Source organism: Sorex araneus, chromosome 4 (assembly GCF_027595985.1).
Source record: "Sorex araneus isolate mSorAra2 chromosome 4, mSorAra2.pri, whole genome shotgun sequence".
In the NCBI taxonomy this organism is placed as follows: Eukaryota; Metazoa; Chordata; class Mammalia; order Eulipotyphla; family Soricidae; genus Sorex; species Sorex araneus.
In genome coordinates this window covers 158691508-158706749 of record NC_073305.1, presented here as the reverse complement: position 1 = coordinate 158706749, position 15242 = coordinate 158691508, and the positions used below count along the sequence as shown (strand labels likewise).

Sequence of the window (15242 nt, the reverse complement as noted above, 5' to 3'; positions counted from 1 at the left end):
ACATGTGGTTAGATAGAGTTATCCATTCATATAAAAAAAAAGAACTTGATGAATACATAATAAATGTTGGGTACCAAGAAAAAAGCAAAAGCTAAATCACTAAATTCTAAATCTGAGAACAATGAAATTGTTAATTAGAAACTAAGATTATCTCTTAAAACATCTTTGTGTATAGGAAAACTTTTACCAATCAGGAACTTTAGTGCCAGAAAAAGAAAAAACACAAGACAATGAAAACTTCGCATGAAAGGTTTCTTTCAATTTTTTTTTCTCAATTGACAGTTTTCACCCCAATCATCATGATTCTAAGCAGCTTCATAAATACAAGTGACTCTGTGTTCAGGGTTAGCACTTGGCCTCAGGAAGATGAATGATCAAACCTACTCACCATATGATTATAAGGGTCAGGTAGTTTAAAAAGAAATTACAATCTGAATTGAACCAAGGATGAACAGTGTTGCTATTGAGCTACAAATCCCAGCTAATAAGCATAACCTTGTAAAGAGAGGTTAGTGTTTGGGAAACTGCATGTTCTTGCAGAAGGGCAAAGCTTTTGCAGTATAAATAGTTTTAAGTGTCCTAGCTTTCATCCTTGATGCCTTACCCTCTGTGTTTAGAGTTTTGTGGGCTTGATTGTGAATATTAGAAACTTCAACTACCAAAAAGATTGTGATCACAATCCTACATGCAATTCAAAAAAGTTATTTTTAAAGATCCTAAAACTACATAAACACTGTAATTACTTTTTCCCCTATATTTTCGTATTTTGAAATGCTAAATAAATTCAACACAGTTAAGCTTGTCTTAGTCATTTTTGGTTCATCAGTTTGGATGGTATACTAAGTCCTTGTTTAGCCTGTTGTGTAGTAATTCAGCATTTTTACAAAATTCTGAAGTTTCACAAAATTCAGCTCTTTTACAAATATTGATTAATCCTCTTATTAATTTCTAAAACATAGATGTAGGGAAAATATTAATTCAGAGATAAATGTGTTTCAGCAAATAGTATGCATTGATTTGGGGTCCTTTCAAGTAGACCTAATTGAAGAAACAAACTTTAATCCCAATATATTCCACATAGTAGTAAGTTCTCCAAAAAATTATGCAGGTTTCATTTTGATATTCTACAATGGTCACTAAACTAAAATATTATGAGAAGTGACACGTAGGTGTTTAAGGGTCAGTGAAATGATGATCCAGGCTTTTTGTTGACTTATTTTTCCAAGTGTTTTAACATTATTTACTTCATAAATTTCCCCTAAATTAAGAAGGATACTTAGAAATTTCCCATTTTGTAATTCCCAAAGCTATGTTTTCTTTTAAAATTAGTGTGAGATAACTTTTAAAGAAAATTATTGTACAAAGAGAAAATTAAAAGATCAACAACTTCTGCCTAATGGTTTCAATATGACTTTTGTATATAGAGACATACTTTCATTCTAAAAATCTCCCCAAGTTCTGTGTAATAGAGCAAAGAGAAAGTGACTTTTTTCTTTTGTTTCGGATGAATCATTACCCAGAAAAAGTTAGTTATGTTGAGATCTTAAAGTACGAGTAAATATTATTCTCAATGAGAAAAACAACTATCTCAGTTAATTATCTTTGAACCTTTTTTTCAATCCTTTACGTTTTATGCTTAAGATTTTTCATATTATCTAAATGTAATTCTTGACCTTCCTTAACCTTTTAATTCCTTTAAAACTATTGAACCAAAGTACTTCTTAGTTTATGAGAGGTTCCCAAACTTTTTCCACTCAAGAAATATCTCAACCCAAGAAACATTTTTGCAACACCTGGTATCTAGATGTATACAATAGATACGTGAATCAAATATTTGCTGATAATGAATCATAAAAAATAGTTTTAAATGGTCCCTATATTCAGTTGCACTAACTAACGGAGTTGCTACCTACAGTATAAGAAAGCAGGACTGTGGGCCAGGGGGATATTACAACAGATAAAGTGTTTGCCTTATACGCAGCTGACTTGGCAGATTATTCCTGGGTGCATATGGTCTCCCAGCACTGGCAAGAAGTGATCCCTGAGCACAAAGCCAAGATTAAGCCCTGAACAAGCCCTGAGCACTGCGAGTTTGGACCAAAAAACAAAACCAAAAAATTCCCCAAAAAACAAAAAAAGGAAGCCGAGGCTTACATCATTGCTGTCTTATGTCTTCAGGTCCATGCCTTTTTCAACAGCAAAGAGAATTAACTTTCCTTAAGACTCTGGTGGTGCTGATTCAGTTCCATTGATGAAAAAACTAGAGAGCCAGTTCTCACTTGCACTTCTTTCACTGCTAATTGTTATCAAAACTTTTTTTGAAATTTCTCTGTCATCAAAATTATAAAAAAAAATTGCTCCGAGCTAAATAGGTGATGAAAACTGCGACGAAATCTTCACAACTATTGAAAGAGAGGAGAAGGAAAAAGGGAAAGTGAGAAGGAAGGAAGGAAGGAAGGAAGGAAGGAATGAAGGAAGGAAGGAAGGAAGGAAGGAAGGAAGGAAGGAAGGAAGGAAGGAAGGAAGGAAGGAAGGAAGGAAGGAAAGAAGGGGGAAGGGAGGAAGGGAGGGAGGGAAAGAGGAGAGAGAGAGAGAAGAACTTAAAAAGAAAAAATGTGGGAGAGTTTTAAGTACTGAGGATAAACTGAAGGATTTGTACTGGAGGGCACTGGTGGGAAAGTTTGCTAATCAGTGCTTATTAAGGTTTGGCTGCTATCCTCTCACAGAGAATAGGAGATAAGGATGCTAACTTTCTTGATAACATTTCAAAGGGATGTTCCTGGGTTCCTGAGAAAAGCATTCTCAGACTGTAAAGATTTGCATCTCAAAGGGACAGAAAAAGGAATTATAATCACAAGATTTTTTTTTAAATTAAATGCTTTATGAAAAGAGAGGGCAGGGGTTTGAGGTCAGGAAGAAACAAGAGATAGTACAGCAAATATGCTGGCTTGTCATGCACACAGCCAACCCAGGCTCAATTGGCCCCACACCATATGGTTCCATTAAGTCCCAACAAGAGTGATCCCTGAGTGTAGAGCCAGGAATAAGCTGTGATCATTGCTAGATGTGCCCAAAAATGGAAAAGGAAGGAAGGAAGGAAGGAAGGAAGGAAGGAAGGAAGGAAGGAAGGAAGGAAGGAAGGAAGGAAGGAAGGAAGGAAGGAAGGAAGGAAGGAAGGAAGGAAGGAAGGAAGGAAGGAAGGAAGGAAGGAAGGAAGGAAGGAAGGGTGGAACTACCCAACTCAGGAATTATGTAGACTATAAACAGGAAGAACACAGATACCTCAACATGTGATCCATTTCAGATCCGCACCCTCCTGTGAAGGAGAGAGTGCTTTAGGCTTTCAATCTTTTTTCTTTTTCTTTTTTTGTCTTTTGGGCCATTCATGGCAGTGCTCAGTGCTTACTTCTGGCTCTCAGCTCAGGTATATGGGGGACAATGTGTTGTGCCAGGGATCAAATCTGAATCACCAATATGCAAGGACAGTCCCTTTCTCACTGTGCTATTGTACCAGTCTATGTTTTCAATTTCTTAATGAACACAGAACTTGCTTGTGTGTTGGTCATAAGGACACTCTCACAAACTCTTTTCTGGACGGATATACAAATGAATTCCTAGGATGCTTCCTAGAAACATAACCACCAGATGATCTAGAAAACTTAGTATGTGGTGGTGGTGGTGATGATGATGATGATGATGATGATGATGATGATGATGATAAGTTACTTAACACCTCTATAGTGATTCATTTTCCTACATGTCTGGGGTGTAGAAACTTTTTTCTTCTAAAAAAGCTACAATAATGGCTTTCTATCATGGGTCTGAGAACTAGTACTGTCCACAGGCATGGATAAGGTTGGAAAACACTGCACTCTCTAGAAGATAATGCACACTCTCCTTTATCATGACTGATAGAAATTGAGTTACAGAAAACTTTCGTACAACTATGAATTTCTTATCCATGCAAATAAGAATAAGAAAAACTATGAATTTCTTATCCAGTAATCAGGCAACACATGGCAGAGCCTTAGCTTGGTGTTATCACTGGATATGAATTCTGATGTCTCTTGCCACTGTACATGATCCAATTTGATTAAGTCTTTGCTGACTTAGTTTTAAGCATTTGCTGACCCCAAATTCATCTGAGCTGTCCTTGAGATGATGGGAGGAACATGTATTTAAATCCTGGATTGCATGGATCACAAGTCGGGAGAAATCCCTGGAGTCAGAGACTGCGTTTAGAGGCCTGAGGTTATGTCTCAGGGCCCAGGATGATGTGGAAATATTTTATGTATCTACTATTTCTGCTGCATGTAATGTAACCATTCTTAGGTTGATGAGGATCAGCAGAATTAACAAAAGATCTGACACCCCCACTTTGCCTAGCTAGATTCACTTCCCTCTGGACAATGCACAGAAGTTCAAAATAGTAAGCCTCATTAGGAACAATTAATCAATAAATCACCTCTGGCCACAACTGACATCTTTCTGAAGGATCTAGGTACATAATCAAACATATACTTAGAACTTGCCTGTCGCTGAACTATAGAAGGCAATTAACTACAAGTTCTCATTAGTATAACAATCCTTACCTAAGATCTTATAAAAGATCAGAGTTCAGAGTTTGTATTTGATTGAATTGAGATATGTCAATGGATAGCTTGAGTTGCATGAAAGAAAAGGTGAGTGGATGTGAAGGAAGATAGATAGTGGAGAGTAATATGGATGGTTCTTTGGGAAAAATGTTATGAACAGTAAAGAAACAATTTGGCAGTTAGATTCACTGTATTTGAGTACAATGGAAAATTGAAGTAAGAAGAAAAGAAAAAAATAAATAGCCCCTAATGCTGTTTCTCTTCTATAAAAACTTCCCTTTTATGAACTGGGCACAAGAATAGGACTTTGCTTTCCAACTAGCAGGGAAGGGAATAAACACTGGATTCAGCCTATGAAGATCTCAGAATACAGCAAAAATGAGAATGTGGAAGGTACCTCAGGGTGGCATAAGTCAGATGCTAATAGTCATGGGCACACCTTAGATTGCCAGCAACAGGTGGTAATCTAATCTCCAGGTACCTGAAAGGCAGCCTGGAAAGCTCTGGCAGCCAGAGAGAGAAAATGGATACTTTGGAGTCCCTATCACAGTTCAGTCTCCTAGCTTGCCTTGGGGATATTTTTTTAGGTGCTGGAGAACAAAAGATATATGGAATTTTTTTTTTGAGTCACACCCAGCGATGCACAGGGGTTACTCCTGACTCTGCACTCAGGAATTACTCCTGGCAGTGCTCAGGGGACCAGATGGGATGCTGGGAATCGAACCTGGGCAAACACCCTACCCGCTGTGCTACCACGCCAGCCCCGATATATGGATTTTTTGACAGAAGAGTATTTCCTGGTGAAAAGCCACAATGAACTGATTCCAATTGCATGTCACACACTTTTTATGTTTCTTACAAAATTCTGAAGACACTGGGGTAAGGGGCATAGATTATATCACTTGATAAATTGAGACTAATTAATCTTTTCACCTATCTGTCAAATCAGATACTAGATACTAGTGTTGGTAGGATTTAGAGGACCAGCAAATGATCTGAAAAATTTATTTATTGGTCTTATGACTTACAACACTGTTAGCAAGATAGCTTCCAGGTGCCCAGTGTTCCAATTCCACACCCACCAGCAGGGTGCCAGTGTCCCTCCACCAGTGTCTCAAGGTGATGTGTTTTAGGTTTTGTGTTTGAAAACTTGGGGGCCACAGACCATGGTACACAGGAATTATTCCCAGTACTGTGCTTAGGAGTCTCTTCTGACAGTGCTCAGGTGTCTGCTGCATGCAAGGCAAGTGTTTGAATCCCCAGACCGTCTCTCCAGCCCAGGGTGAAGTTTTGAATTATCCTCAGATTTTTCACCTGAATTCTCCAGGAAAAGTCATATCTACAGAGAGTATCTCATTCTCTTTGTACTAAGAAATTTCCTTCGTGAGGTACTAATTCTTCAGTTGGTGGTCTCAAATAGTTCATGAGGAGGAGCTGTTGTCTATTCTCCATGTCTCCTTGAATATGTAGCTAGCCAATTCTTTTGTGTCAGTTACGGGCAGCCAGCAAAGAGAGTGACAGTTACGGGCAGCCAGCAAAGAGAGTGACATAAACACAACTTTATGTCTCATAAACAATACCATCAGCTAAAATAAATCAAATTATATCCTTCCAGAACTTTTTCTATAAATACTAAATATAAATAGGTATAGAAATTTATATTTAGTATATATATATAAAATTGCAATCTTTCTAAATTTTCCAATATTAGGATCACCTTTTGCATTAATACCCAAATAAGATAACTTACATCGCCATTTTAAGTATTTGAAAGTTTAGCATTTTCTCTAGTATTTTTAGTGATTTCTAAGGAGTATGATAATATAAAGTGGTTGTTTATTCCTTGCTCTAGATCCTATTTTAAACTCAATTATTTATTCATTAAGTTGTTACCTTTTTTTTACCTACTATTGCATCTTTCTGGGTTTTCATCCACTTTGGATCCTAGACACTGTCTCGTCTCCTTATATTTTGAAGACATAGTTGTATAACATCAATTTTTACTAAAGGTTTAGGATTTTGGAGAGGATACATAAATTTACCCTCACTCATATTATTGTTCACTGAGCTTCTGCCTAGTTATAGTTCATGGTCCTCTGCCACTTATGGCAATTACTAACAATTATGATACATATCATCTTTAACGGCTAACGTTCATATTGTGCTAAGAACTTTTCAGGTGTTGCCATATTTAAGATTTAAGGCAATCTTGTGAAGTAGTTGTTATCACCATCATTATTTTATAGATTAGGAGATGAGGTTACGAAAGGTTAATTTATCCATCATCACAGAACTCACTCAAGTATTAGTTTTACAATCAAGATATCTGACTCTTAAGTTTTACATTATCAGTCTTTATACTCTTGTCCTATTTCCTTCATAATTTTTATAAAGTGATACTTCTGTTTTCCACAAATATCAGTCCCACTTAACTTAAAAGATAGTCATAATCTTTACTGTGTATTTATCTTCATTTTTCTCTTTCAAAAACCTTTATTTTGTTTTACAATCTCCTCCAAACCCAGGTTTTCTTCTTCAGTAGCCACTTTAGTTTTGCTTATTTGTGGGGGTATCTTTTACACAGTTCTAAATGTGCCAAGTTGGAGTTAGGGTGGCCCTGCCAGATATGCTTGCTCAACCCAAACTGGGTGGCTCAATGCTCTAGTCCAGCCAGGTGGTGCTGCTGGATTCTGCTGGTTCTGTGGTTATAAGGTCAGCCACAGCAATGCTGCCCTTGGAGACTCCATCTAGGCTGCACTCAGCAGTGTTGAAGAGAAGGGTTTGTGGTATTGGGTTCAAAACCTAGTTCCAGTTCATGCAAAACAAGTATCCATGACTGCTGAGATATTTACTTAGTCCCTTGGTGATCGTTTTAGCATTAACAATCTTGAATAAACACTATCTACCTTAACATACCTTTAAGATTCAACTTCACCTTAAGATCATTGCCATAAAATACTTTTCAGCTTTGTGACTACTTTTTGAATCTCCTCATTTATTTTTTTAATTGCAAAGCTTTCTCTTTCCATGAGAGCATCTTACTGGAAAACTCTAAGAATCACAGTCTCTGCAAAGCATAAACAAGTCCTAGAAGACACACAAAAAGTCTGTCTTTAGTAAAAGTTTTAAATTTGATATACTGGACATCTTGGATGCTATTACTGTGTATGTGGGTGAGCTAGCAGCTGTATGACTGCAGACCCTGAAATTGGGTGTGTTAAAGCTTTGTCATGGGGCACTGAATACACATTTGTCACAGAGTTTTAGTAAACTATAATTATTGAATATAAAGGATACATCTGCTGCTGATCTGAAAAACTTGACTTGTTCCATTCCTCTATCTTTCTCAGGGCATAAGAAACTTTTTTGTGGAGAAGGCACAGCCAGTGCTGCTCAGAGGCTATTTTCCAGCTCTGTGACAGGGAATTGCTCCCAGCAGTTATCAGGGGATACTGGAGATTGAACCTGAACCTTTTGCCTGTGATACTGGATGCTGGATATTGAACTGGCCTTGATGTGATACTGGAGATCAAACATGGGATAAAATGTTTTCTTGCAGTTTTTGGAAATCATTGTGATAATCAGTAAGTATACTGAAGATATGAAGAAATATATTTCAATATCAAGGCTAAGCAAAAACACATATGAATTACTTCTCAACCTTTTGGTCTAAGATCAAGTGATTGTCTGTTCTTATCTATTTAATATCTGATATGTCCTCTATCTAAGGACAGAATACTAAATGGACTTTTGGAGCAGGGGGTTGTAATAGGAGCTTGCTCTGTCAACTTTATTGTCAACTCATTTTATTCTTGATCGGTATTCCATCCTGTATCCTGGGACTTGAAGGATTTATCCCAGGAAATATAAAAAATGCCATATCACCAACTTGGCCAGTTTCCATGTAATTGCAAAAGCCTAGAAGTCATATTATACCTGACAATGTGAGAATTTAAATTATGGAATGTCTGTGTAATTGCATATTGTACAACATACAAATATGTTACAGAATTAAGAAATAATATTGAAGACATAGTGTAAATAAAAAAAGAGGGCAGTGGGCACAAAATAGAAATCTATTGCTCAAAGCCATGTAGTTATATGTTCAAGAAGAAACAACCCTTTTGAGAAAGTTGTTTTCTCACTTCCGGTTTTCCGCCTGACTTTCTGTGCTACCTTGAGTAATGAGGCACTGTCAGAGACTGAACAATCAGTAAAGCTATCATTAAGTGCCCACTGCATCAGCTTCACAAGTTCTGCACTATGTGGACCCGACATGCCTCCCAAAGGATGTTGAAATTAACTACACACAGAATAAGGTGAGAAACACACTTCTTGAGAAAAAAAAAAATCAATTTTGCTTCCTTGTTGTCAAAGGAAAAAAAACACTTCTCTGATTCCTTGAGCAAGATATTTCTAGTTTGGGGGCCACACCACCCGGCGATGCTCAGGACTTGACTCTGCACTCAAGAATTACCCCTCCAGGTGCTCAGAGGACCATATGGATTCTGGGGACTGAACATGGGTGGGCTGCTTACAAGGCAAGTGTCCTATTTCCTGTACTACCTCTCTAACCCAAACAAGGTTTTTTATAAAGTTGGTGTATTTTGAATTGGAAAAATCTCTGACTCATGTTAGAATGCAGATTCCTGAGTCTGCATGAAACCTACTGTACCTGAGTACCTGTGACCTTACATTTTGGGAAACTCTCCAGTAAATCTAGAAGAGTGTAACATACTGGAGCATCATCTTCTCTCTCTGCTGGTCCCCCCACACAACTCCTATATTGCTTTGCTCTTGCTCTGAGTTTGTTTCCTAATTCTGCACACCGGCTTTGCTATATGACGCTCATGATTAGAAACCCTATGATTTATGCCTTTTGTATTTCTGTTTCTCCAACTTATAGGATTTTGTTGTTATTGTTGTTGTTCATTGAGAAGATTTTGCTATACTCTTGCAGCTCTGTAGTGAAAGAATTAGATACCAGCTTCCTTCTCTCTCTTATTCATTCTTCTTCTTATTATTATTATTATTTTTTGCTTTTTAAGTCACACCTGGCGATGCACAGGGGTCACTCCTGGCTCTGCACTTAGGATTACTCCTGGCAGTGCTCAGGGGACCATATGGGGTGCTGGGAATTGAACCCGGGTTGGCCAAGTGCAAGGCAAATGCCCTACGCACTGTGCTATCACCCCAGCCCCTCTCTTATTCATTCTTAACCTAACATCAGTGGAAAAAGTATGAGGAATTAGAGAGGATCAGGAGTACTTAACAGTGTCCTTCTTACTAAAATTTCATGATTACCTAAGTCATATTTCTCTCATAACATTCAGTGCCACATTCTCCTCCCATCTCTTCTTTTCAAGTATATAAATAGAAAATCTGTAGCATTGTAGCACTGTTGTCCCATTGCTCATGGATTTGCTCTAGCGAGCATCAGTAATGTCTCCATTATGAGACTTATTGTTACTGTTTTTGGCATATCGAATATGCCACGGAGAGCTTGCCAGGCTCTGCTGTGAGGGAGTGATACTCTTGGTAGCTTTCTGGGCTCCCGAGACGGATGGAGAAATCAAACCTGGGTTGGCTGCGTGCTAGGGAAACGCCCTACCTACTGTGCTATCGCTCCAGTGCTAAATAGAAAATAAAGCAGATAAATGACATATTAAAGTCAAACTTAGTTTTTCCTGTAGTTTGACAAGGTATTAAGATGGTTTATATAATCTCTGGAGTGTCTTTTCTGTATTTCAATTGAAACATCTATCCAAAATCATACTTATTTAAAAGATAAGACCAATTATATTTTGACCTTACTCTAAGGCTTCTATAAAAATCACCATTATTATCTTTCTATTAGACACAAATTTTACCTAGACCTTTCCACATTTATCTTCTATATTTTGAGACTATAAATTAAAATTTCATTATTAAAGGCCAGAGTAAGTACTTAATAACTGCATACTGAAGGACACATTTGATAGTGGGCATGTTCTAATAAACACTGCTCCCTAATGCAAATGTAGACTTGGTGTTTCTTGGGCATGTTACCCTCAGGACACAGTTCATTTGTCTTGAATTGTATGACTTGTGCTCTCCCACCTACACACTTCATGATTTTTCAAGTGTGGACAAGTGCTGTCTTTTGACTTCCTTCTTGTTTCTTGGTGCTCAACTATGCTTGAATCATCAGGGAACACATATGTCTATCACCTTTATCATCTTCATCATTATTATATAAATAATAAGTAAAACCTTTTGAAATATTTTATTAAAAATGTTACCCTAATTTGAGAGTTCAGATTCATAATTTTTTTTAGCAGCAACTTCTGGGACCTGCGACCTGCTTTCCAAGTTGAAGAAACACCTCCATGTGCTTTGTAGGGAGGGGGATCGTTTTCTCTTAGATTCAGTAGAGGATCTCACAGAATGAAAGTGGCTGTTGGTTTACAGGAAAGTCTTCGTGAGTAGAATTAGAGTGACTCTTCTTTTGGTCCAAAGATCTGTCTGATGATGTCAGTTCAATAGCTTGTTCATCGTATTGGCCCACCTTTATTTTAATCCCTCTCAGGTATGCTTTTTGGCTCCTATGGAGGTACATGACTATGGGTGCATTTGGTCATGCTTGTGAAATTCATTTTTAGCTTAGCATTGGTGCCTCAGAAAACTTGTTTTAACTGGTTTGAAACTGTGAGGACATTTGTGTGGTATTCTAGTTCTTAAATATATTTAAAGAATCAAGCTCTTGCAAGGTAAATGAGAAAAGCACTGATAAGGAATGGAAGCATAGTTTAGTCAAACATGATCTTATTTTTCTCTAGAGAAGAAATTAAAATGTTGAATGGTATATTTACGCATTTACTCCTAGCTTTTAAAAGTGTAGCGCTCTCTCTCTCTCTCTCTCTCTCTCTCTCTCTCTCTCTCTCTCTCTCTCTCTCTCTCTCTCTCTCTCTCTCTCTCTCTCTGTGTGTGTGTGTGTGTGTGTGTGTGTGTGTGTGTGTGAGTTTACTTGCTGGGCCCAGGGGTTATTCCTGGTTCTGTGTGAATGAGTTTGCTATTTCTCAGGTGATAGATCATACATGCCAGGGATTGAAATAAGGGTCAGCCACATGGAATTCAAGGGAAGGGAAGTGTTTTACTCCCTGTACTATCTCTCCTGTCCCTCCAATTGTTACTGGTGCCTGCTCAAGCAAATCGATGAACAATGGGATGACAATGCTACAGTGCTACAGTGCAGACAATAACTTAAAAAAAAACTGGGGCAAGGAAAAAAGCTGAAAGAGCTGCGGTATATGCTTTGTACACTGAAATCCCAGGTTTGATTCCCAGCACCTGGTAACCTCCCGAATATCACCAGAAGTAATCCCTGAGTCCAAAATTGGTAGTAGCACTGTTAGAAACTTTGTCCCTCCACTGCCCCCACAAAATAATTTTGTTCTGTTTTGTTTAAAAAAAAACAACTCTTAAATAAGGCATATATATGTTAGAGCAGTCAATGATCATCATTTATTTGTACTATCTTTGAATTTAATGCATTCCTTCATTTACAAATGATTCAAAAAGGAAACACAAGGGTAAAATGGTTGGTATGCTCATAGTTAGGGAACAAGTTGTGAAAAGGAAATCACTGAATTTTATTATGAATATACAAAGAAACACATAAAATATCTTACCTAGTTAATGTACTGACTTTGTAACACAGAATGTGACTTTATATCTGCACACATAGAAACTGTTATGGATTCAAATGGTTTGCCAGTCTGACCTTGGAATTAAAAGAATTCAAAACATAATGAGATCCTTTAGTTAGGTTTACATTGCATTATTTACTCTTCACCTCCAAAATCATTTACATTTAATGTGAATAGTATGTATTGTTTGCTACTTTATCATTTCTCATTGATATGAGTAAGCAGCAAAATTAGTATAATTGTGAAGATTCATCTCAGACATTTATTTGACAAGAATCAGTGTAGAAGGGGAGAAGAAGTAGTAAGATAGTAAGACATGTTGAATAATAAGGCCTGTAAAAAGGAAAGAGATGGAGGGTGGGGGGGACGAGAAAGAGAAAGTGCCTGCCACAAAGGACATAGAGAAGGGAGTTGTGGTTGGGGGAAACTGGGGACATTGGTGGTAAAAAATGTACACTGGTGAAGGGATAGTTGCTGGGACAGTATGTGACTGAAACCCAATCACTAACTCTTCAACTGATACTCTCACTGTGATTCAACTAAAAATTTTTTTTTTAATTTTGGGTATGCAATTGAGTAGGATTATTTCACTGTGGGTTATAAAATCAATTGCTTTCTCTTACATTGTAAAAGCTGTCCTTGAGAAGCCCAGAGAGATATACGGTTGGTTGGGCGCTTGCCTTGCACATGGCTAGCCTGGGTTGGATCCCTGCAACAACCACGGTCAGTCAAGCCATGCCAGGAATAATTTCTGAGAACAGAGTCAGAAGTAGTCCTGAGTATCACCTGTCTGTGACCCCAGAGCAACAGCAAAATAACTGTCACTTATGTGCGTATGTATGTATGTGATGTGTGCACATATTCAAGGTATAAAAATTATGGCCTAAAATATGGGAAACATGAACTTTACTATTGAGTTACATCTCCATATTCTCAATTGTTACATTTAATTCGATAAAGGGACATGCTTTGATTCCTGATCTTTGGACAGAACAAAAACGGAAAGAATAAAGAACAAGATTCATTAGATCTCACTCTTCTTATTTGGAAATGAGTATTATTCTTCACTTTGAAACATTTTTGTACTTTTTTTTTTGCCGCACCCAGCAGTGCTAAGGAATTAATCCTGGCTCTTCTGCTCATGAATCACTCTGGGAGGGACTCTGGAAAACCATATCAGACTCCTGGAATGGAACCCAGGTTGACCACATGCACAGCAAGTGCCCTGCCCACTGCTATTATGCTGGTTCCTCTCCTTAATACACTCCCCCCCCATTTTATTTAAATACCGAGATTTACAAAGTTGTTCATGATGACTTGTTACAGGCATTCAAGATTCCAACATCAATTCCACCATGATTGTCATTTTTCCTCCACCATGTCTCCATTTTCCCAACCACCCCTCAAGACTTCTCCTGTAGCAGGTTCACAATAATTAATTTTATTTTTGCTTGGTACCACTAACTGGCTAATGAAATGATCAAAAAATATTTCAGCAAAAGAAAACTTTGTGAAAATTGCTCTCTCTCACCACGAGGACATTAAGTCCTTGTCTCAGGGTTTACTAAAATGTTGCTGCAAGTTAAACCTTATGTTAGTAAAGATCATTTGGCCTTTACATTCCCATCCAATTTAACATTACATTGCCATCCAATTTGATGTGCTACTACTGGGATGTTAGTATTGTAGAGTTTGGAGATGTCACACAGCCACATGCTCCAGAAAATCCAGAATATTTAACTGGACAGTCAGACCAGAAGTATGGTATCTGTTAGGATGTGAGTGTGGCTGCACAGCCTTTGATAGGGGAGGATCTTGGCCCATTCCTCCAACCCAAAGATTCCTCTACTCCCCCCACCACCAAGGTATCAACCTGGATCAACTATCTGAGAAACTTTTGTGGCTAGTTGATCTCTTTTGAGATTTATTTATGAGTCTCTGGAACAAGGCTGTGAGATAAGCTTATCTGGTGGTGGCAGTGAGTCTCTAGTACTTTTATTTTTTATTTTTTTTTAATTTATTTATTTTTAATTAGAGAATCACCGTGAGGGTACAGTTACAGATTTATACACTTTTGTGCTTATACTTCCCTCATACAAAGTTTGGAACCCATCCCTTCACCAGCGCCCATTCTCCACCACCCGTAAACCCAGTGTCCCTCCCACCCTCCCCAATCCCATCTCCCCCCCACCCCACCCTGCCACTGTGGCAAGGCATTCCCTTCTGTTTTCTCTCTCTAATTAGCTGTTGTGGTTTGCAATAAAGGTGTTGAGTGGCCGCTGTGCTCAGTCTCTAGCCCTCATTCAGCCCGCAACTCCCTTCCCCCACATGGCCTTCGACTACAATGTAGTTGGTGATCGCTTCTCTGAGTTGACCTTTCCCCGGAACGTGAGGCCAGCCTCGAAGCCATGGAGTCAACCTCCTGGTACTTATTTCTACAGTTCTTGGGTGTTAGTCTCCCACTCTGTTATTCTATATACCATAGATGAGTGCAATCTTTCTATGTCTGTCTCTCTCTTTCTGACTCATTTCACTCAGCATGAAACTTTTCATGCCCATCCACTTGACTACAAAATTCTTGACTTCCTTTTTTCTAACAGCTGCATAGTATTCCATTGTATAGATGTACCAAAGTTTCCTCAACCAGTCATCCGTTCTGGGGCATTCGGGTTTTTTCCAGATTCTGGCTATTGTAAACAGTGCTGCGATGAACATACATGTGCAGATGTTGTTTCGATTGTACTTTTTTGCCTCTCTGGGATATATTCCCAGCAGTGGTATTGCTGGATCAAATGGGAATTCAATATCTAATTTTTTGAGAGTCGTCCAAATTGTTTTCCAGAAGGGCTGAACCAGTCGGCATTCCCACCAGCAGTGAAGAAGGGTCCCTTTCTCCCCACATCCTCTCCAACAGCGGTTGCTTTTGTTCTTTTGGATGTGTGCTAGTCTCTGTGGTGTG

General features: G+C 38.2%; 1 pseudogene; it reads left to right on the top strand.

Moving 5' to 3' along the window:
• Nucleotides 1-8243: 8243 nt before the first annotated feature.
• LOC129404764 (U2 spliceosomal RNA) lies at nt 8244-8401 on the top strand (annotated as a pseudogene).
• The last annotated feature ends 6841 nt before the right edge of the window (nt 8402-15242 follow it).